The sequence below is a fragment of the Balaenoptera physalus genome (assembly GCF_965194825.1).
Source record: "Balaenoptera physalus genome assembly, chromosome: 7".
Taxonomy (NCBI): Eukaryota; Metazoa; Chordata; class Mammalia; order Artiodactyla; family Balaenopteridae; genus Balaenoptera; species Balaenoptera physalus.
In genome coordinates, this window is record NC_138886.1 from 52,511,518 (window position 1) to 52,536,927 (window position 25,410).

The following is a 25,410-nucleotide window of genomic DNA, read 5'->3' on the forward strand; positions in this document are numbered from 1 at the left end:
GTGAGTCTGTATATATTCAGATCTCAGGCCATTTATCTTTCCACGTTCTTCCTCTCCTTCCTTTGATATCCATTTCATATTTCCCTCACCTCAGCCGGCTCCTCAGCTGGCCATGGTCGCTTCCCTGCTTTGGTGACCCAGACACTTAAACATGAATGGTCTAAACACCTGGTCTTGGAGCTCTTCTCAGGCCAGAGAAGAGTAGATGATCAGGTGCATTTCCAAAAGCTATGCCCATTAGGAATAGTTTCACTTATAACTGTTTTTCAAGGCCAACCCTGGTAGAGGATGTAGTATAACCATATATTTTCAGCTTTGACACACAGAATGAGCCAACCCATTCATCTGTATTGCATAGATTCTTTTCTCCTCAGTCAGTTGGTCATAAGGAACCTCTCCTCCCTACCCCATGCAACTGTGGGTGTGATCTGAGAGAGGAGTGCTGGTACAACAGTGGGAGGTGACATTGGAATCTGGGCTCCACGCAGCTGGCTTGCTTTTCCCCTTTGTCCCCGTTTGTGATTTATTCTAGATATACCACTTTAATCTTGCAACATATTGCTGCTGGGCCTGCTTGATCTTATGACTTAGTGACTCGGACAGGACCCGGTTCATGATGGGTCATTCTGGATGCTTGTTCACTTGATGTCCCATGGACAAACGCTCTGTGTCTATCAGATATCAATAGCCATGTCAAATGTGGTTTTTCGAAAAGTATGTGTTTCTCCAGTGCAAATGATATGGTCTTGCTCCAGAAGCTCAGGGATCAATATTGTTATTCTCCCATTGGGACTTACCATAAACTGCATAAGACATCTTTCCTGTAAATGGTATCTCTAATGCCATAACATTTTCAGGGTAGTTGCACTGCATCATGAACCTGATGTGCAAGTCCCTATTCTACTTTGGGCTCTCTAATACCTGGCAGCTTTCTTTATATGGGCTGAAGCAACATTCCCAGGTATAGAATATGCTGCCTTCAAAACATGAAGAGGCCTAACAGGCACTGTGATTCATTCTTTGTGGTAGGAGAAACGTGATGAAATAATTTGATTTTTACTTTGGATGGGGTCTCCCAGCATGCCTCTAAGCACTTGGACCTCTCAAAATTTTACTCAGGTGGCAGGCTTGATCTTTGTAAGATGTATCTAAATGCCAAAGTACATGCATCTTACCAAGGCCTCCACTGTGCTAGCTGCTTCTTGTTCATCTATACCAATAAACATGACATTATCAAAGTATGGAATAATGCAATATTCTGTGGAATATCCAGATGGTTAGGATCTTTTCAAACTATATTATGACAGAGGACAGGAAAAGTTAACATAGCCCTGAGGCAAAAGTATGAATGTATATTGATGTTCATTCCATATGAATTCAAACTGTTACTGGTTCCTTATTTAATAGGGAAAGAAAAGAATGCACTTGTGAAATCAGTGGCTGTATACTATGTTCCTGGGGCCATATTACTCTGCCCTAGAAAAGATACCACATCTGGTTCAGCAGTTGCAATTGGAGATCCTATTTAGTTGTATTTGCAAAAGTCTCTTGCCATCCTATAGAATGCATCTGTTTTGTTTGTTTGTTTGTTTTCAGGGACCAAACTGGTAAATTAAATGAGGATATGATGGGTACCAACATTCCTGCATCCTTTAGATCTCATGGATGGTCTAATTTCTGGTATCCCGAGTATGCAATCTTTAAAGTTTTATCTTGTCTAGGAGAAGGGAGAAGGGAGCAGTTTTAGCCTTTGCACTAAAATAGCCCTTGCCCCACAAGTCAAAGGACCCACTCTGGGTGTTATCCTGACTATAAGCTATATGTATCCTAAATATATACTTGGAGAGTGGTAAAAAGACTAAACTGGTAGGTTTGAGAACCTAATGGACCCACTGTGAGTTGAACTTTGGCCAGTATTCAATTTATTAAGTGGCCCCTCTAACAAAGGGAATATTTTATGTTTATGAACATTTCGGTATTTTATGTCTCTAGCCACTCTAGCAGTTCTAAAAATGTTTGGGTAAGAGACTTAGGACCAAGATGGTGTCATAGAGTTCCTGAATTTCCCTCCTCCTACAGACATACTGAAGGTACAGTTGCACATGGAACAATTCCTTCTGAGAGAAATCCAAAAACTAGCTGAGTGACTCCTACACATCTGGCTACTGAGAAAACACCCACATTGAAATTGATAGGAAAGGCTGAGACACACTCTCAACATAAACCCCACTCCCTGACACATCAGCATACAATAAGGAGGGAATCCCAACTCCCAGCTTCTCCATGAGGAGGGAAGGGTTTGGATTGAACATCTAGGGTCCAAAATTTTAAGGTTCCCACCAACATAGAGACTCTAGCAAAATAAAAAACCAAGGGACTATATTCCAAATGAAAGAACAAGATAAATCTCCAGAAACTGATCTTAATGAAATAGAGATAAGTAGTTTACCGCTAGAGAGTTCAAAATGTCAGTCATAAAGTAGCTCACTGAGGTCAGGGGAGCAATGCATGAACAAAGTGAGTATTTCAATAGAGGTAGAAAATATAAAAAGAACCAAACAGAAATGAAAAAGCTGAAGAATACAGTAATTGAACTGAAAATTTCTATAGAGGGGTACAACAGGAGGCTAGATCAAGTAGAAAAAAGGATTGGAGAACTCGAAGACAGGGCACTGAAATTTAACCAGTCAGAGGAGCATAAAGAAAAGAGAATGAAAAAGATTGAAGGTAGCTTAAGGGACTTATGGGATATCATCAACAGGACCACCATAAGCATGATAGGGGTCCCAGAAGGAGAAGAGAGAGAGAGAAAGGGGCAGAAAGCTTATTCAAAGAAATAACACCTAAAAACTTCCCTAACTTAGGAAAGAAACAGATGTCCAGATCCAGGAATCCCAATGAGTTCCAAATAAGATGATAAAGAGACATACACCATGATACAGTATAATTAAAGTTATATACAGTACAGTTAAGTTAAAGACAAAGAGAAAAATTTTAAAGCAATAAGTGAAAAGCAACTGGTTATGTACAAGGAAACTTTCATAAGATTACAAGAGTTTTCATCAGAAACCTTGCAGGCCAAGAGGGAGTAGGAAGATATATTCAAAGTGCTGAAAGAAAAAACTGTATTTGGTGAAGTTGTCCTTCAGAAGTGAATGAGAGATAAAGATTTTTCCAAAATATACAAGGAACTGAAACTAGAAGAAAACAAAATAAGACACAAAAAAATCTAATTAAAAATGGGCAAGAGACCTGAAGAGACATTATCCAAAGAAGAAATACAAATGGCCCAAAGGTACATGAAGTGGTGCTCAACCTCACTAATCATCAGAGAAATGCAAATCACAGACCACAGTGAGATATTACCTCACACCTGTTGGGATGTCTGTTACCAAAAAGACAAGAGATAAAAAATGCTTACAAGGATATGGAGAAAAGATAACCCTCGTGCACTGTTAGTGGGTATGTAAACTGGTACAGCCATTATGGAAAACAGTATGGGGATTCCTCAAGAAATTTTTTATAAGAACTACCATATGATCCATAAATCCCACCATGACTGGGTACATATCCAAAGGAAATGAAATTGCTATCTTGAAGAGGTACCTGTACTCTCATATTCATTGCAACATTATTCACAATAGCCAAGGTATGGAAACAACATAAGTGTCCATTGACAGATGAATGGATAAAGAAAATGAACATGTATATGTGTGTGTGTATGTACTGAATATTTATTCAGCCTAAAAAAGAAGGAAATCCTTTCATTTGCAACAACATGGATGAAGCTGTAGCGCATTATGCTAAATGAAATAAGCCAGACAAAGAAAGACAAATACTGTATGGTATCACCTATATGTAGAATCTAAAACAAAACAAAACAAAGTTGAATTCACAGAAGCAGAGAATAGAGTGGTGGTTGCCTGGGACTGTAGGGTGGGGGAAACAGTAGGGAGAGGCTGGTAAAAGGGCACAAATTTTCAGTTATGAAATGAATAAGATCTGAGGATTTAATGAATAATATGGTGATTATAGTTGAAGAAACTGTACTGTGTAATTGACTTTGCTAAGAGAGTAGAACTTAAGTGCTCTCACACACACAAAAAGGTATATATGTAGGGTGATAGATGTGTTAATTAACTTAATGGTGGAAATCCTTTCACAAGGTATACGTATATCAAATCACCATATACACTTTAAATATATTATAATTTTATTTTTCAATTTTACCTCAACAAAGCTGAAAAAAATTAATTAAAATATTTGGATATCTCCCTGCCTTCAGTGTTCAGTTTCCTGAGTAAATGACTGAGGTTTCTCTTGGGAAAGACTGAGACAATAATTAATATGTATCTTTGTCATCATGTAGCAGGGTCCTTACTCCTGGGAACTTAGTTATCTCTTCAATCAGTGGATTCTAGATCCAAAAACTGGATCAGGTCCAGAAATTGGGCAAGGGATTGTGATATTTTGTTGAGGTAACTGCATTCAGACTTCTGATCATCCTTCTCAGTTTCCTCTGGTGGAACAAGCTAAACAGTGCCCTGTTGGTTGCCCAGCAATTTTGCCCCTGGGGGTGCTGCATTCTTTAAACCATCTCAATAACTGTCTGAAGGTCAGGCCCCCTCAGTTACCACGCTGACCTTGCTGCTTATTAGAGTAATCACATTCACTTGTCTTTCAACTGCAAGCACTGCTACCTGGTTTCCATTGTTCTGAAGTCCCATCATCCCCACTGCTATCAGTGAGCCTAGTTCTGTAATGACTGTACCTACAAACAGCTCTGGTCTGTAGACAAGAGCACCACTGAACATTTTCGTGGTGCTGGTGCCCTTTCACGAGATCATTCTTTATGACCTTAACAATTGGTGCATCCTTCTGGCTTTCCCCCGGAACATGATTACCTGGTGGGTTTTCTGGCCTTACATAGTATATCCACTTCAGCATGCCCACTTCCCTAATTCTTTTATTCCCTTCCTTCATCAACTGCCATGAGAATTGTGATATTTGAACCTCATTCAGTGCAGACCGTCACTTTTTTCAGGTTTCTAGGAGTCATCCTCACAGCAAGTCCACATTATCTCCTGGGGTCTTTGCCAAGGTATCAAATCCTATTCTCAGGAGAGTACTCTCATTTTGTTAAACTCTTCTTTATCCGATTTGATGTTCTTACCCTCTTGGTCAAATATATCTCTTTTAACTCCAGCCATACCCGGAGGCTAGGTTTTACAGCTCCTTTAGGATATAGTCACTTTTATCCCTTATAAGGCCCAGAATGTCCTCAGCTAAGTTTTGCTGTGAGTTAACTCCAGAGTCCAAAAGGGAAGGTAGAGGCAGGTCTTGGGAGAGGGGACATGCCATCTTGCAGGAGAGAGGCCTCTTCATGGTCTTCAAGCGAGGATGTAGTGTTAGCTCTTACTGGAGAGTAGTAGTCTACTTATTCAGACTCAGGAAGTTCAGGGAAGCCTAAGGATTCAAGGCTTTTGGGTTACCAACCCAGACGTTTCCATCCCATATGTCAGGGTCCCAGATTTTGCCAGAGCCCTGTCCTTGAAATAGCAGAACTTCCTTGGCTCAGAATGTAACCTTCTTTGGAGAATGGTGGTATAGACAGAATATTTGTGTCCCCTCAAAATTCACATGTTGACTCCTAATCTCCAGTGTGATGGTATTTGGAGGTGGGCATCTTTGGGAGGTTATTAGGTCATGAGGATGAAACCCTCACAAATGGGACTAGTGCCCCTTTAAAAGAGGTCCCAGAGAGAGTTCCCTTGTCCCTTCTGCCATGTGAGGACACAAGGATAAGATGGCTGTCTTTAAACGAGGAAGTGGGCCTCACCAGGCACAAAATATGCCTGTGCCTTGACCCTGGACTTCTCAGATTCCAAAATACGAGAAATAAGTGTTTGTTGTTTATAAACCACCCAGTCTATGGTATTTTTATTAAAACAGCCCCTACAGACTAAGACAGTTTGGCTACTCTTATGATAAATCTCTGACCCTGGTCCTAAGCTTTCTCTGCCCTTCCATTTCAGGAAATGAGTTGCCTTTCTGTGCCAACTCTCATTTTCATAATTGGCTTTCAATTACCTGTTAATTGCTCTCAGACTTTTATTATCTTTTTCTAGAATGTCATCAAGCGTAGCATTAACCATTAGAATCTATAGTACTTAGTTTCTTTCCTCCCATATTTTTCAGAAGCCTGATACAGAGTACCAGTTGATGCACTCCTTTCCTGTATACCTGTATACCATATCAGCTCACCTTCAGGTGTCCATTTAACAATTGGACAGTCACCTTGTGCCAAAGACTCAGTACTTTACTAACAGTAATTGGGTCTTCACTGACAACCTGGAGATGAGGGTGTGATCCATCTCCAAAACCTCATCTTGCCATCTTCTTTCTCCAGCCAGTCCTGGAACCGATGGACCCATGCTGCATTCTCCAGGAAGCATCTCTGAGTCAAAGTTTAATGTACAAAGTATTTATTAGGGAGTGCCCTCAGACTCATATCCCTGGAAGAGAGGGGAAGAGAATATAATTAGGTAGAAAGACAAGTTGTGATGTCACCAAAGCTATAAGACACTCTGGAGCCAAAAAGACTTATTAGAGCCAAGTCGAGTTTGACTGAAAGACTGGCCTCTTACAACCACATCAGTCAGTTATTGGATGTGGGTTGCTGCCCTAGCAAGGGACAGGATTTGGGGTGAGGAAGCCTTGCAGCCAAAGCAGTCTCTGAAGGGGCTGATGGCTGGAGGCTTTCTGCTGATACCAGTCTCCACAGCTAGGGCAACACATTTTTTAGTGAAGGGGCAGGGGTCCAGGGAACACACCCCAGCATTCACCACAGAAAGTATTATTACCCCTACTTCTCCCACATCTCTCATCTCACTTCCCAGGCTTATTGCTAACTTTTTCTCTCTTGCCACATTGAGGCTTTGCCATCTTGGTTGCTCATATGTTAAATGGAAGTGACAGTCCCTCCCTTACCTACTTCCCATGATTGTTAAAGGGGTCAAAAGGGATAATGGATAAAGGAAAAGGCTTTGTGAACTCTAAACCACTTTACAAATACTAGGAAGTATTATCATTTCTAACTTTCAAGGTTATTTAACATCAAGAAATATTTGGTAAAAACAAATTTCTCCTGATAATCTTCTGTTACAAAGCTGCCTAGTTTCTTAGGTTGACCCGTGGGGTATTCTGCTTTTATTATTCATAATCACGCTAATCAAAGATACCAGATCTTTTTAAAGCTATTTTGAAGATCAGAAAACTCTCTCTAGATTTCACTATTATTACCAAACTGTCAGTAACAAAAGTCTGACATTTGGTGAGGAAGATGAGGGACCAAATGTGGAGAGAAGGAAAGGATTATTATTTACTGAGTTATTTCTATTTGCTGAATACTAGGCATGGTGATTTACATGTTGCTTTTATACATCAGCCACATGAAATTTGAAAGTGAGGTCTTCTAAGCTCCAGGTCAAACAGCAGGCTCTTTATTTCCATTTCACGAATCTCTGCTGCCTCCTTTAAGAGACAAGAAGACCCACAAATACCGTCACACCATTCCTAAGGTACAGAACCTGAAGTCAGTTCTCGCTTCCTTTCTTGGAAAAATGTAGTTACGTCTGCAGAGCATAAATCTGTAAAAACACAAAATTAATACATCATATCCATCTTCAAAGTATCCACATTTGGGAATTGGGAAACTACAGCAAGTATTTTTCCTGCAACAAATCAGAGGCTAAGCCAGACGCCAAAGCCCCAGAATGCACCTGTGTTTGCCAGTTCTATCTGGGGAGTAACCCGGCATGATCTACTGCGCTGGCTCTTTCAAAGAGAAGCCTCAGAAGGGAGGAGAAGAATGTCTGAGGGTTTGTCTGGGGAAAAATAAAAGAAATAATTGTTCTAAAAAAAAGAGAAATTGGAATTTCACCGGCAGCCCAAGATGCACAGAAGCACTTTAAATTTCTGTGGCTGGTATCCTTCATCTGAAAATCACCAACTTGTTTAAAAATCCCTCATCTGGGGATTTGGCTGCTGCAAGCACACAGCCTGAAACTGAGGGTGTCTAGATACTCATACGTCCTCAGCGGGGACCCTGGGGTACTCTGGTGTGCTGTGGCCTCAATTCCTCTTGCCAGCATTCGTATGGGAAACAGCAGAACAAGAAACTCAATTTCAACACAAGTTATCAGCTATCAATAAGGAGCCACGTGGAAGTGAGGTTTTGCTATCATGATTTCAATTAGACCCAGATGCATGGAAAAGGGAGGATTTTTGCCCCAGCCAAGGCCCTCTACTACAGTGTACACTGTTCCCGGTTCTGGCTCTCTTAGCATAGAGACAAATTAATCCTGCCTGGAAACAGTGCAAGTAGTGTGGTACACAGAGCTGTGGGGTATGTGTGTGTCTGTGGGTAATGAGTCTAAAGTAGCCCTTCCAAACTGAGTTTGGTTTCATGTTTTTCTGTCTGTATCTACAATATTTAATTTTTCTCCTCTCTTATTTAACTTGTGAAATTGTACTGTTTTCTGGTAAAGCATTTTGGCTTGGTGCAGGGATGAATGGCACTGTGGAAGGTAAAGCTAAGTTATACTGTAGTAACATAGTAAAACAGATCAGAGAGAGGCTTAGCAGCACCTGGCATGTTGGGTGACCGTGGACTGGGGGTCAGGTCCTAAGGGCTCCTCCTCATTCAGCCACCACACCGAGCGTGATGTTAGCCGAGCCATTGTCCCGCTTGGTTCCCTGTTTCTTCATTGGCAAGATGAACAGACTGCAGGTGGTCTGCAAGATCGCTTTCCACCATAGCAGATTCTGATCGGCATCATTTTGTAGATATCGTTTATTCAACTGCAAACTTTTGTCTCAATAATGATGACTGCTGATTTCTAGCCTGGTGACCAGGTGAACAGTATAAGTATTTCCAATTGCAGGTGATGGAAACCAAACTTAACAGTGATTTCAGCCGTGATGAAATTGAAGCTGTGATAAAACATGACGTGAGGTGGTTTTGGAAGGTAAGGTTTGTTTTTTGAATCAACTTTATCATCATGATTCAAAGCATTATCTTCATATGTGAAGCTATGTTTTGGGTGGTATCTACCTGGTGGATTGATCCCTGTATTATTATGAAATCCCCCTCTTGTTTTTGCCTTATATGTGTATCTAATTCTGTATCTATCCTTGCTTTAGAGAATAATTGCTCTGATATTAGTAGTTACAGTGGCTTTTTTTTTCTTTTGCTAGAGTTTGTATGGTATCTTTTTATTCTAAATCTTTTTGGGTATTTATATTTAAGGCATATATGACTGGGTTTTGCAGCACATAACTGGGCTTTGGTATTATATCTAGCTGGCATATTAATCTTTTACATAGAGTATTTAGTTAATTTAAATGCAATATAATTACTGATATATTTAAAATTTATCTTCCATCTTACTATTATTTTTTCCTTTTGATCCATCTGTTTTATGTTTCTGTTCCTCTCTTTCCTTGGTTCTTTTACAATAATCAAATATTTTAGTATTCAAATTGGTTGGTTATATATTCTTTTATAGTTCTTTTAGTGGTGACGCTAGAGATTGCAATATTTATCATTGACTAATCATAATCAAAAACATTACCTCTTCTGCCTTTTGGTATTTATCATTTAGGACTTGCCCCTTCTGCCTTTTGTGTTATTATTGTCATATATTTTAATTCTACATGTATTTTAAACCCTCTGAGATATTACTCTCATTGTTTTATACAGTCAGTATTTATTTATATTTACCACATTGTATCTTTTCTGTTGTTCTTCGTTCCTTCCTACAATTCCCGTTTCCTTCTGGGATCGTTTTCCTTCTCCCTACAAAACTCATTTTATTATTATTATTATTATTATTTTCCATTTTACTATTTCTTTGTAGAGGAGATTTGCTGGTGGTGAATTATCTTAGTTTATGTTTGTCTTAAACTGTCTGTATTTCACTTTCAGTTTTGAAGGATAGAATTCTAGATTGTCAATATTTTCTTTCAGCATTTTAGAGATGTCTTTGCCTTGTTTCCTGGCTTTCACTGTTTCGGTTGAGACGTAATCTTTAAGTTTTGTCATTGCTTTTTTGAAGGTAGTGTGTCTTGTTTCCTGAATGCTTCTATGATATTTCTCTTTATTTTATTTCTTTCTCTGATGTAGGTGTGGTTTAGGTTTATACTTTTGTTGACCTGTCTTTCAGGTCACTAATCCTGTCTCCTCTTAGGCTTTGCTATGTCTCATCTAACCCATGTAATGGATTCTTAATTTCAGACTCTGTATATTTAGTTCTGAAATTTCCATTTGTTTTTTTTTTTATAGACTGTTCTCTGGTGAAATTGCGAGCCTTTTATCTGTCTTCTGCATCTTTTCATGTTGTATATTTAATATATTAACCACTATTATGTTAAGGTTCTTTTCAGCTAACTATAATGTTTAAATTATCTGTGGTTTTATTTTTAGTGTGTGTGCATGCATGCACGTGTGGGAGTTTTGCTCCTGGTATTCAATCATGTGGTTCTGCCTTTTGTCAGGCCAGGTGATCTTAGGTTGAATGCCAAGCATTGGGTATTATAATATATATAAGTTCCAAATCATTTTATCCTCCTCTAGAAGGGATTTACTCTTCCCATTGCCAGGCAGAAAGAGCAGTAACTAATCACTTACCTCAGTCTATTCAGGGACAGGACTGAATCAAGGTTAGGATCCCTAGTAAGTCCCAGTCTATCTCTAGCTCACCCTGGTTCCCCAAGATTTTCCACTAAGAGCCCAGTGTGTTCTTCAAGACCCCTCCTTTTTGTGGGCACTGAATTCCAGTATTTGTCTCATGAAACTCTTGAATGCTCTGCTCTGCTTCCCAGGAATGTTCTGCTTAGGTTTCCAGCCTTCCTTCCCACTCAGCCCTAGAATTCAGAAAATGTCCTTAAAGGAAAATTAGCTACATGCTAATCCTCTCCCAGTCTCAGCCAAAAACTCTGCCAGTTTCTCCATTCCTTAGCAGCAGTTGGTACAAATTCCAGAATCTAAACCTCTTGCCCAAGCCCACTATCACTAAATGCTCCCAGAGTAAAAATGGCTGTAGAATTCCTCTCACCTCCCCGAGGAATTCACCTCCCCAGAGTTTTAGCCCATACAGTTCTCATAGCCTCAACAGCTTTCCAGTGCTTTTAGCCAGATGATTGCTGTATTTTCTCTGCCATTTTTAGCTTCATCAGTAGGAACATTGGTCTGACACGAGTGACTCCAACCATTCAGAAGTGGAAGTTCTTCCAGGCCCTTTACATACTTCTCTGTCAGTCTCAGGGTAAGGACTCTTCACCTTTGTGCTTTTTGTCTCCTGGTTGCAACCTGAGACACTACTTATACCAGTATCCTAGCACTCAAAGATGAGATGGATAGAAAAGACTCCTCCTTCTACTTTAAGAAAAATCATACTCAGAAACCTCCAAGCATGCTTTTTTGTATACATCAGATACAACAGCTAGGTCACATGTTCACTTCTGGTTATGAGGGCGTCTAGAAAAGTATCTTGCAAAGGGAAGTGAAATTGCCATTATTGGTTTATAGTCATTATGGTTTATTTTCTGGGACTGGGCAGTTTGCCACCCCATTCCAAATCAGTGTTCTATTATCAAGGTGTGGAATGGCCTTTAGATGGAAACTCACATCCTATTTCACTATGGTTCAAAGAGATGGGAATAGAGGGAAAGGAATATAGTAGGTAGTCAATGCCCTGCTCCTTGAATGAATAAGTAGTGAATTAATGACAAGATAGTCATTTTGCACTGGTTGGGTGGAGAGCAAAAGGTAATTTTATGAAATTGGTCTTTCCATTTCCCTTCCTGAGTAACATGTCTACCTGTGTGTGCTACAAGCTTCAGTAGGGTAGAGATTGTGTCCTATCATCATTGTAGTTAATTTGTTGTCATACAGAAGGCATTCAGCTGCCATTTGTTGGGAACTTGAAAGATTGAAGAGGATTTGGATAGTTCTTGAGAAGAGTATAACTGTTAATTAATATCATGATGGTGTGTGTGTGTGTGTGTGTGTGTGCATGCTAAGAGTGAACAATTGTGAGTGTAGGGTGTGTGAGGGCTGGACAGTAGGCAACAACCTCGCTATGATGGCAAGTCCATGTTAGTAACAAACGAGGAACTACCTGCCAGGGCTGAGCATTTAAGAGTTTTTATACAAATAAGGTATGGAATGAAAAGCATTTCACTTGGCAGAAAAGAAAACAAAAGAAATAAGAAAGGAACCAGCCCAAGGTGACAGGATCTAAGGTAGAATCTATTAAATAGTCTAGACAGCAACCCCAACTCTCTAACCCTCCATTAAAATGAAATCCTTACAATGAATTTTAGGGAGTTTTGAAAGACATTCTTTGACCTAGACACCAGACAAGTTATACACAGCTGAGCTCCACCTAATTGCATAATGAATGAATCAACTACTTTAAATCACTTTACATAAACCCCATACACTATCACATCTCCTTCCTTGTTACCAATACCTGTTAAATGCAATCCTCATAGAGAAATAATTCACTTCATTGTGTTAAAAATGCCCAACTGGAGTCCTTTAAGTGTTGCAGTTCTCAATTATCTCACCCCAAATCCACTGTGAAGTGATAATTAGGGGCTAAAAGCTAAACCGATTACTGCAGAATTCTCTCCTGACAGCCATTTAATAGCTAATCATGAGTTAAATCCCCAAATTATGCATTTCTCAGCAGCACACAGATCACAATAAATTTTTAAAGTTTTAAGTTATCAACTTGTCTCACAACTTTGCCCCAACGCACCAAAAGTAAAGGAATTAACAGTTTAGAGGATTAGAATTCCTTGACAATTTATTCCATTTCTCTATGTAGAATGTTTGTTTTGGTTAATGATGACTCAAAGCCAAATTCCGACCACAGCACCATATCATAAGACCTGCCTTTGCCCAGTGAAAGATACCATATCTTATCAGTATAAACATATTTGTGTTGCCTGATTTGTATATACAGGAAACCTGCAACCAGATGGGTGGAGGTCAAGAAGCCAGTATGTGCACTAATGACATATAGGAGCAACATATATGGTTTTACTAACTTTGAACCCCTTGAGCTTTCACAGGTATATGACACATGCTCTTGCTACAGAGGTACAAGCTGTCCTACTGTTATCCTAATAACTACAAGGTAAAGTCTGTGGTTAGAGACACTGGACTTCACTCTGACAAGACCACTTATACTACATCCAGTCCACAGTGACCACCTAGGCAGCAGAGGGACAATACATATTTACATGGTGATTAATGGACCATCGCAGACACCCTCCTAGCTGCTAAGGTACTGTTGCCTTCTACCCCTACCTCAATAAAATGGAGGGGAGGTGAGTTAATAAGAAGGTTTTAAACAAAAATTTAGATAGATCAGATAGTTTATATGCAAGAGAATTTTTCATTGTGTTGAACAATTTTAAAATAAATATAAGTAATCTACAAATTACTATGATACCTATAATAGGTACCCTGATAGATAATATATTAATAGATATTATGATATGCTGTGAGTATTTTCCACATTATTACATTAAAGCCAGTGGAGTGAGTGTAACACATTTATTTCACTCTAGGTCTATGGCTTTCAACCAAGGGAGATTTTGCTACCCAGAGGACATTTGGCAACATTCTGGTTGTCGCAATCAAAGGACGACCTTTGAAGGAAGGATGCATCTGGTGTCTAGTGAGTAGAGGCCAAGGATTCTTGGCCTCTACTCACTAAACATCCAAAATGCACAGGACAGCTTCCCACCAACAAAGAAATATTTGGCCAGTAACACCAATAGTACCAAAGTTGCAAAACACTATTCTGTGTCCTAGACCCCTGTAGCGTTGACACTCTATATACTAGAGTTGTATTCTCCGAGGCTGTGGGGACAGGTATGGGGATGATGGAGCACAGAAACAGTGTGCTGTAGATCTTCTGAGTCTCCATCCTGTTGCCCATCTTTTACAAATATATGTAATTCTATCTAGCTCCATCATCTTGTTCTCCCACTTTTTCTGGACTTTATTAATTGTCTTCATTACTTACCAAAATGCCCCCTCATTGCCTAGGAGCATTGTCAGTTTAATTACATATTTATACATTCATTTAACATATACTTTTCAAGTGCCTATTGTATGCTATGTATGGTCCCTTACTTCATGGATCTTAATTGGATATTAGTGGTCAATATCAAGAAAGATGTGATAAAGATAAAAGTTAAGAAAACAGATGTATATACCGGGTCACATGTATTTGAGGTCTTATTAGAAATCATTTTATTTGGACTGAGATTTTCTTGGGGGAATAAACAGGGAGGGTTACATTAAAGAATAAAATCGGACGGTGACCCATTTAAAAGGAATGGTTTTAGAACTGGGACTGTTCAACCTATAGAAGGCAAAGCCAAAGTATAGTGTCATAAAGTTATAAAAGCCCCAATAATTTTCTTCTTTTTAAAAATTCCTCTTCTAATCAAAACAGTACATGTGCTCAGTTTTTTTTAAGTTAATTAATTAATTAATTAATTTATTTATTTATTTATGGCTGTGTTGGGTCTTCGTTTCTGTACGAGGGCTTTCTCTAGTTGTGGCAAGCAGGGGCCACTCTTCATCGCAGTGTGTGGGCCTCTCACTATCGCGGCCTCTCTTGTTGCGGAGCACAGGCTCCAGACGTGCAGGCTCAGTAGTTGTGGCTCGCGGGCCTAGTTGCTCCGCGGCATGTGGGATCTTCCCAGACCAGGGCTCGAACCCGTGTCCCCTGCATTGGCAGGCAGATTCTCAACCACTGCGCCACCAGGGAAGCCCCCATGTGCTCAGTTTTGACGTGAAATATTATCAGTAAATAGCAATTCCCTGCCCACTGTGCTTTGTGTCTTGACATCTGATCTCCAAAGCATTGACTTTTGCTTATTTTACCTGTTTCTTTTGATATTTAGTGTGATATTTCTAAATAACACTTTTATGTTATTCCTTGTTTTTTCCTTTAAACCCTAGCAGGAGGAGCCTTATACTATAGAGTGCCCACAAGTCACAGAGACACAAAAATTATCTATTATAAAACACTCAGACACCTCTATTGCTCAGGACCTGTTGCTCGGGACTCACACAGCACAAACTACTGTCCTAAACGTTGGCACTTGTGACCCATACTACTCAGGCCCTAGGGAAGCACTTTTCTCCATTTCTTTCCCTGTGTCCTAAAATCAAAAAGCCTGACATTTGGTGGTTGTGATGCTGTGGATACACAGAAATTATTTCATAGCGTGGCAATGATTTGAGTGGCAAAAGCTTTTAGGAGAGAGAGAGAACAAATTAATTAACTTGTCAAATCCTTCCTCTCAGGAAGGATTTGAATGAATCTTCTTTGAATAAAGATTCATCTCCCAGGAATTTCTAATGTCCATTTTCTAGCTTCTAATTCATACACCATAAGTAATCACAAATTTGCACGATATTCACAACAATTGCACTTGGCAACTGAGGAACATTTTACATCATTAAATAATTTATGTTCCTCTTTATCAAATTTAGGAAGCTTTTTAAATTAGTAGATTTTATTTTTTAGAGCAGTTTTAGATTTACAGAAAAATTGAGCAGATCATACAGAGAATTCCATATAAGCCTCTCTCCCTTACAAAATTATTAATATCTTATCTTAGTGTGGTTTATTTGTTACAATTAATGAACCAATATTGATCTATTATTAACTAAAGTCCATAATTTACATTGTTTTACTTTTTGTGTTGTACAGTTCTATGAGTTTAAAAAGTGCATAATGTCATATATTCATCATTACAGTATCAAAAAAAATAGTTTCACTGCCCTAAAAATCTCCTGTGCTTCACCTATTTATCCCTCGACCTACCCTCAAATCCCTGGCAACCAGTGATCTTTTTATTGTCTCTAGAGTTTTACCTTTTCCACAGTGTCTGATAGTTGGAACCATACAATATGTAGCCTTTCCACACTGCCTTCTTTAACTTAGCAATGTGCATTTAACCCTCCTCCATATCTTTTTGTGGATTGATAGCTCATTTTTTAAATTGCTGAATAATATTCTACTGTACAGATGTCCTAGAGTTTGTTTATCCATTTGCCTACTGAGGTTATCTTGGTTGCTTCCAGTTTTGGGTATTTATGAATAAAACTGCTATAAACATTTATGTGTAGGTTTTATATTTTCAGACATTATTTTTTAAAATATTTCTCTGCCTTATATTCCATTCCTCTCCATTTAGAATTCTAATTACATGCATGCTGGACAGCTTTGTACTTCCCCACAGTTCTCTAATGCCTTGTTCATTTTTCTTCAATTTTTTTTATCTTCTCTGTTCTTCACATTGGATCATTTTATTGATGTATCTTCAAGTTCATTGATACTTTTTAAAATCACAGATCTGCTGTTGACAACATTTCACTCACCATAGTGAACTTTTAATTTCAGTTGTACTTTTTGGCTCTAGAATTTCTACTTGGTTCTTTTTTATATTTTCCATTTCTCTCTTGATATTTCCTATCTTTGCACTCATTAATGCTATATTTTCTTTTAATCCTTTGAGCATATTTTCTTTTAATCTTTTGACATATTTATACTACTTATACATTTATAATCTTTAAGGACTTTTCAGCTAAATACAATGCCTAGGCACACTTGATGTATGTTTCTTTTGATTACTTTTTTTCGTTGAGTGTATCACTCTTTCCTGTTTCTTTGCATTTCTAGGAATTTTTGGTTGAAAACTGGATATTATGCTGTAGTGACTCTGGATTCTGAATGGTTCTTCTGAAATTTATTGGTTTTGTTTGTTTGTTTGTTTTTGCTCTAACATACAGTTATCTTGTCTGAACTGAAGCCACAAAATCTGACTTCTCAGGTGATTCAACACCTTACTTTGTTCAGCTTCCAGCTGCTGCTTTTAAAATATGGACCTCTGTGTATCTCCCTTGTGCCTGCATAACTGAGTAGTCAGTCGAGAATTTGAGCAAATTTATACTAAGATTACAGGGTCCATTCTCTCCATGGTCCCTTTGCTCTGTGGTTCCAAATAAATTTCCAGTTACTTCTTCAGCTTCAAGTTCTTCCTCTGACATCTTAAGTCAGTAAGTCTTCCACTTTTTGGCACTTAAACTATATGTGGTAGGTAGTACACTCAGCCAAAGGTGTATAAAATTCACAAATCTCATTAGGAGCCATAGAGTTTTTCAAGTGTAGACTATTCTCTAGTTTCTGCCTGCCTTTTTGATGAGCCCCCTGGGTCTCTTGTGTGCATGTGTAGTTTAGCAGTCAGCCAGGGATTTGGACAGAGTTTATATTCAGATTTTAGATATCAGCCTTTCTGATCCTCTCTCTCTTCCAAAAATTGTCCCCTTAAATTTCCAGCTGCTCTGATAATCTCAACTCTATTGTTTGCCACCTTGAGCTGACAAGGCTGCAATTTTCTTTCAGGGGTGGGAGTTTGGGATATAATTAGTTTAAAAAGCCACATAATCACAATTCTCACCCAAAGCAACAGCACTCTATCAAGAATATACTCCCCTCCAGTCTCTGCCTGCCACTGGTCATTTCCCAGTGATTTCAGGTGATAACTTAATTTATAATTTTATCCAGTTTCAAAAATTGTTTGCTGGAGGTCAACTTCTTCATGCCAGCATCACTGTATATCCTGCATGTGTTACATTAAGTTTTAATCTTTTATAGAATTCAAAAGACAAAAGCATTAAAAATGATATATCTCTGTTAACAGGCACATACTACATATAGAGAGATGTAATTTGTGACATCAGTAACATAAATGGAGAGGGAGTGGAGAAGAAAAAGAGTAGAGGTTTTTTGTGTGTGATTGAAATTAAGTTGTTAGCTTAAAATAGATTGTTATAACTTTAAGATGTTGTGTGTAATTCCCATGGTAACCACAAAGAAAACATCTACAGAATATACACAAAAAGAAATGAAAAACTAGTCAAAGCATGTCACTATAAAACTCAACTAGTTGCAAAAAAGGTAGTAAGGGAGGAAATGAGAGACAAAAATCTATAAGACATCCAAAAAACAATGAAAAAATGGTAATATTAAGTCCTTCCCTATCAGTGATTACTTTAAATGTAAATGGATTTAACTCCCTAATTCAAAAGATACAGATGGGCTGAATGGATAAAAATTAAAAAACAAAACAAAACAGGATCCAACAACTTGCTCACTTTAGAGCTAAGGACACACACGGGTTAAAAGTGAAAAGGTCAAAACAGATATTCTGTGCAAACAGTAACCAAAAGAAAGAAGGGGTGGTTATACTAGTATCAGACAAAATAGACTTTAAGTTAAAACTGCTACAAGAAGTAAAAAAAAGGACATTATAGAATGACAAAAGGGTAAACTTAGAAAGAAGATTTTACAATAATTAATATACATATGCACCAAGCTTCAGAGCTTCTAAATATATAAAGCAAACATTGACAAAACTGAAGGGAGAACTAGACAGTTCTACAGTAATAGTAAGAGACTTTGGTACTCAATTTCCATAAAGAATAGAACATCCAGAGAGAAGATCAATAAGAATATAGAGGACATCAACAACACTGTAGACCATTTGGTTCCTAATAGACATATACAGAATACTCTAGCCCCCAAAAATAAGAATAAACATTTTTCTCAAGTACACATGGAACATTCTCTAGCATAGACCATATGTAAGGTAGAAAACAAGTCTTAATGAAATTTAAAAGATTGCACTCATACAAAGTATCTTTTCTGATCACAATGGAATGAAACTAGTAATTAAAGCAGAAGCAAACTAGAAAATCTGTAGATATGTGGAAATTAAGCAGCGTACACTTAAACAACCAATGGATCAAAGAAGTCGCAAGGGAAATTATAAATTTTCTTGAGACAAATGAAAATGAAAACACAACATACCAAAACTTGTGGAATGAAGAGAATACAGTGTTAAAAGGGAAATTTACAGCTATAAATGTTTACATTACAAATGAAGAAAGATCTTGAATCAGCAACCTAACTTTATTCCTTAAGGAACTAGAAAAAAAGAACAAACTAAATCCAAATGAACAATCCTAAAAGGGAATTAAGAACACAATTCCTCTATGATAGCATTAAAAAATAATTATGAATAAACTTATCCATGTGGTGCAAGACTTGTACACTGAAAACTATAAAACATTGCTGAGGAAAATTAAAGAAGACACAAATGACTGGAAAGAGATCTCATATTCATGAGTCGGAATCCTTAATATTGTTAAGATGTCAGTACTACCAAAGTGATCTACAGATCTCATGCAATCACTTTCAAAATCCTGAGAGCAATTTTTTGCAGAAATAGAAAAATCTATCTTAAAATTCATGTGGAATTTCAAGGGGCCTCTGAATAGCCAAAGAATCTTAAAAGAAAAGGAACAAAGTTGGAAGTCTCACATTGACAGATCTTAAAACTTTTTACAAAGCTACAGTAATTAAAACAGTGTTGTACTGCATGAAAACAGACATATAGAGCAGTGGAATAGCATTGGAAGCCCGGAACAAAAACCAAATTTGCATTTGTGGGCAAGTGATTTTGACAAGGGTGCCAAGACCATTCAATGAAAAAGAACATTCTTTCAGCAAATGGTATGGGAGAAACTGAAATCCACATGCAAAAGAATGAAGTTTGTCCCTTTCCTTACACCATATGCAAAAGTTACCTCAAAATGGATCAAAAACCTAAACATAAGAGCAAAAACTATAAAACTCTTAGAAGAAAACATAGGGTAAAATCTTCATGACATTAGATTTTTCAGTGATTGATTGGATATGACACCAAAAACATAGGTAACAAAAGACAAAATAGATAAACTGGACTCTATCAAAGTTGAAAACTTCTGTGCATCAAAGCACTCAATCAACAGAGTGAAAAAGCAATCCATGGAATAGAAGAAAATATTTGCAAATCATATTTCTGATTAATATCCAGAATATATAAAGAACTTTTACAACTTAACAATTTCTACAGCAACACTCCCCCCAAAAAACCTAATTAAAAATGGGCAAATGACTTGAATAGACATTTTTTCTAAAGAAGATATACAATTGGCCAACAAGCATAGAGAAAGATAATCAACATCACTAATCATTAGGGTAATGCAAATCAAAACCACAAGATAGCACCTCACGCTCATTGGAGTGACTATCATAAAAACAGAAAGTAAGTTTTGGTGAGAATGTGGAGAAATTGGAGTCTATGTGCACTGTTAGTGGGAATGTAAAAAGTGCAGCCGTAATAGAAAACTGTATGGTGGTTCCTCAAAATATTAAAATGGAATTGCCATATGATCCATCAATGGTACTTCTGAATTTATATCAAAGAATTGAAAGCAGAGTCTCAGAGAGATATTTGTACACCATGTTCATAGCAGCATTACTCGAAATAGCAAAAGGTGAAAGCAACAAAATGTCTGTCAACTAACGAATAGGTAAGCAGAATGTGGTATATACAAGGAAGGGAATATTAGCCTTAGAAAGGAAGAAAATTTTGACACATGCTACAGTTTTGAAGACACTTTGCTAAGTGAAATAAGCCAGTCACAAAAAGGCAAATACGGTATTGTTCCTTTTATATCAAGTATCTAGAGTAGTCAAATTCATAGAAACAGAAAGTAGAATGGTAGTTGCCAGAGGCTGGTGGAGAGGGGCAAATGGGAAATTATTGCTTAATGGGTTTAGCGTTTCAGTTTTACAAGATAAAAATGTTCTGGAGATTGGTTGAACAATAATGTGAGTATATACTACTGCACTGTACATGTAAAAATAATTGTGATGGTAAATTTTATGTTGTGTGTATGTACCACAATTTAAAAACAAGATAAATTTTCTCTTAAACGTGACTTGTTTGTTTTTGAGATATTCCTTTTACATCCATAGACTAGTCTCTCTTTAGCCTTGTTCTATAGCTCTTGTCAACTCTCCTTTACCATTATTCTTAGGATTTAACTTTGGTCTTTTGTTAGATCCTCTGGTTTCTGGATCCTGTGGCTTTCCATCTTTTAGTTCACTGCACTCTTTGGTCCAACACCTTCTCCAGTAGCTCCTGAGAAGGGGTGCATGAGATGTAATATTTCTGAGACTTAGCATATCTGAAAATCTTTTTTCAGTCCTCATACTTGATCTTGATCAATCATTTGTCTGATTATGGAAATATTTGTTGGAAGCTGGAATTTAGGAAATGTTACTTTTTTCTTTTCTTCAGTGCAGTGGTTGAAAAGTCCACTGCCATTCTAATTGCTTATTTCTCCAGTGAGATTTAAAGAAAATTTCCCTTGTTCTCAGTATGCTGGCCCCCATTATTGAAACTTCAGTCTTCTACCTTGGTAAGTGTCCATTGTGATGTTCATTCAGTGTGCCCTTTGATTCTGGGATCTCATATTCTTCACTTCTAGAAAAAATTCCTTATTTGTTTCTGTAATCAATTTATTTTCTTCATTTCCTATATTTTCACTTTCTGGGAATTTTACGATTCACACATTACACTAATCCTCTTGTTTTCTTATACTTTCTCTTCTCTTCACTATCTCTTTGACTTTTCCCCTCTGATTTCTGAGAGATTCCCTCAAGTTTATATTCTAAACATTTATTGGATTTTTTTCCCTTCTGCTACATATTTTATGATAAATTTTCTAAAATTTATTTTTATTCTAAAATTTATTTTTAAAATTTTTGTTGATTTCTCCTTTTGTGCCTTCCTTGTTCCGTCTTCTTTTAACAATCAAAAGTAGTAATTACATTTTTTTGTACTTTTATTTTTCTCATATTGTCTGTTTCCTTCAAGTTTTTTCTGTTATGTTTACCTATTTTGTTTTCTCTCTTTTATGTCAGATGCTTTCCTCAGATGACTAGTGATCTTTGACTGCCCGTTCATATTCAAGAGTAAGGCACTAAATACCTGACTGGAAGCTCTGTCTTCATATATGGACATATGGATTGATGAGCTTAACTTTAGAGTCATCAGGCAAGGAACCTTGCTGTTTTGTTGGGTGACCACTGAAAGTTAGGATCTCTTACTGCAGTCCATTTCTCTAGAAAAGTATCCTGTATTTTCCTGCTTGGCTGCCAGTGCAGTGGGCAGTAAAGAAGGGGAGAGGGCTAGTGGTATCAAGTTTTGTTTAATACTCCTTTTTTAACTTCTTGCCTTACTCCTACATTTTGCTCTGCCAGTCATTTACAAATCAAGAATCCCCTGGGTTCCAAGCCATTCAAAGCCTTAATCTGGAGTCTTCTTCAGGGGTTGCGAGGGGCAGTTCCCTAGCTTTGTGGGTTGGAGAGAAGAACTTGGGGGCGGAATTGATTCTTATGTAGACTTTAAATTAATCTTTCTATTTTCAAGCCCATTCACATTTCCACACCAAGGAAACATTTCATAGTTCCCTGGTATTTCCACTTCCTGGGTCTTTCCAGATTCTTCAGTGCAGTTGCTGGCTTCTGGGTCTCCATCCCTACAGGTGTAGTTTTCAGCTCTCTTCGATTTCTAATTCAGCTATTCAGAGTTAATTAGAGTATACTTTATACTTAAATAGAGTATACTTTAAGTGAGAAACTCGTTCAAAGAAAATGACAAGCTTTTTAAAATTTTCTACTATGGATAAAACAAGGGTCAAATAATTAAATAGTACCTATATCAATGCTGGGCACATAGTAGGTCTTTTAAAATTCTGAGTGAATGAATGAATATAAAAATTTCTTAGAAATTTGCAATTACTGGAATGCTTTGTTACTGCAAAATTAAAGGATCCCATTCATTGGACTAAGTCACTAACATTTATCAAGTTTTTTTTTTTGTTGTTCAATGTCATCTTAAATTAAAAAGATTTGGTTTTTTTGTTTGTTTTTTTTTTGTCTGAAAAGAGAATTAACCTGATGATCTCTGAGTGGCCCTGCCAACTATAACATTTGATTATTTCTGTGGTTTTAGAACACTACTAGTTGTTTGGTTTTATATTTTATAGCCAGTCCCTAAGCACATAGCAAGTCAGCAAAGTAATTTAGATCTTCACGACCTTCACCTAGATCAATGCCTTGAGTTTCTGCAGATTGGGATTTTGTTGACCTTCCATGTTTAGAGTCATATAAAACAAAACAAAATCATTCTTGATCAAGTGATGTGTGTTTTTTAAAGGGCTGGCTGTGTTTTCAGGTATTAGAATATATAGCCATTCTCTAAGAGTTATACCCATCATCTGTCACCAAGTTCTCTAATGCAGATGCCTCACCCACCCTAAAAATGGCAAAAAAAAATGTTGTTGGGTGAAGTGGTATGAAATCAAGAAAGTTTTCACCGTTAGTAAAATCTATAAAGTTTTGGTCTTAAAGAATATTTTTTAAACAGGCCTCTGATGGATTAAGTTGTTTTGTTATTATTGTTGTAAAATTTACTTGCTCTTCTGGTAGAACCAGTCAATGTTAGCTAGTTCATAATACTTCCAAAGTATTTACACAATGCAGTGATTTATTATTGAGTTAGGTAGCTTACTTATCTCCACAAGGAAAAGATGGAAGAAACAAGATTGACCAAGTAAATGTTAATATTCAGAATATGATTTAGAGTGCAGGGCTCAGATTGGTTTTCCCATTACACTGAAGGATTACAGAGATGTACAGAAATACTGTTGGTTCATCATTACTAATACGCACATGCCAGGACATATGGGCATGTAGAAAGATTGAAAAGCAACTGCCTTAGCTATAGATTCCAGGGAGTTTAGAGGCTTAAATCACAGAGACTTGACATCAGGCAAATGGAGGTTCTGAGGCCAAACAGTTATTTGGAACCCAAGGTATTTGAGAATGCTAGTTACTAAGAAAAATTCTTTTCTTAAGATTGCCATGGAAAAGCAACTTCTACAAATGTAGTTATCCCAGTGCTAGCTTTCCATAGTTTGAGCTCTGTGCCTTTTTTGTTTGAAATAGGCATTTTGACCAACATGGTTTTACATTTCACCCAGCCCTGTGACAAGATGGGGAAAATTTGTGATGGAGATTCTTGGAGAAAATAATATTTCAAATCTGTTATAAGACAGGCTGGATTCAGCTTTGAACAGGATCATATCACATTTATTCAAGGATTGGGGTCACTTGTACTTATCTTCTTAGTGGGAAAAGGCAACTTGACCCTATCTCAAGTTTCTTTACTCTTAAGTGAGGAAAGAAGAGATTTTGATTGATCATGTAATAAACATTGAAATTTGAGGATGCAGTCAATGGAAAGAAGGCTTCTTCCATATGCATAAACACAGAGACACAATGCTTAGATTTTGTTGGTCAAGTATAAGATTGTAAGACTGGAGAAGGCAGCAGCTACATGATTTATTTGGTGCTTCTAGTACTACTGTTTAGTGTTTTCATGTCCTATCACTGCAATTAGATTGCAAGCCCCTTAAAATCAGGGACCAGATATTTGCTTCTTTGTTTCCCCCAGTGAAAGTAGCATAGTATCTTACATTCTAATGTGAAATATCCTGACATTGGGAAGAAAATCTTTGGCTTAAAGGAAAGGGGATCTGAGGCAAGCTACTTCAACTTTTGTAAAATCAGAGGATTAGACTAAAGAAAGAAGTACAGGTGAGAGAAATAAGCATGTGATAGGGCAAAAAATCCATAGGTTCCTATTGTATCATATTCAAGTTTGAATTAAAAATTGTTTTGGCTGTCTATTTTTTATTTACAAAACTTGTTTTGTCAGCAAGATTGCAAGCTCTCCTACCTAGTTCCATCAATCTTTTTCCTTACCTTTTTTCTGGGTTTCATTCATTCTCTTCAATATTCAAAATACCTCTTCATTGCCTAGGTACTTTGTTAGTGTGAGTACATATTTACATATCTTTAACAAATAATGTTCAAGTGCCTACTCTGTATTATGTATAGCCCCTGACTTTATGCATCTAAATTAGACATTAGTGGTAAATACCGAGAAAGATGTGATAAAGATAAAAATTAAAACGTACATATAATATACATTTGAGGGTCCTGGTGGGAAGTATTTTAGATTGAGATTTTCTTAGTGAATGTACAAGGAATTATCAATCACATCGAAGAATAAAAATTGGAAAGTGACTGATTCAAAAGGAAAGGTTTTAGAACTGTAATTATTTGACTTAAAGAGAGGAAGTCTAACACATAATTTATAAAAGCCCCAATGATTTTCTTCTTTCATATATTTTTTTCTCTTAAAGCAATATGTGTACTTAGTTTAAAAAGGCAAATAGTAATTATTGAAAAACAGCAGTTCCCTGCCCAACCTCCCGGCGTCTTGATACCTGATCACCAAAAGAATCCACTTTTGTTTATTTTCCCCGTTTCTTTTGATATTTAGTAG

At 37.3% G+C, this 25,410-nt stretch overlaps 1 long non-coding RNA gene across 1 annotated transcript in view; it reads left to right on the forward strand.

The window, feature by feature from the left end:
* The window catches only part of LOC309664985, a 342,649-nt gene that overhangs the window by 22,861 nt on the left and 294,378 nt on the right, over positions 1-25,410 (forward strand). Inside the window, exon 1 of the long non-coding RNA XR_014266119.1 lies at positions 1-9,029. This exon is cut by the window's left edge and continues 22,861 nt beyond it. This is a non-coding gene — a long non-coding RNA (uncharacterized lncRNA). The remainder of the gene's footprint in view (positions 9,030-25,410) is intronic.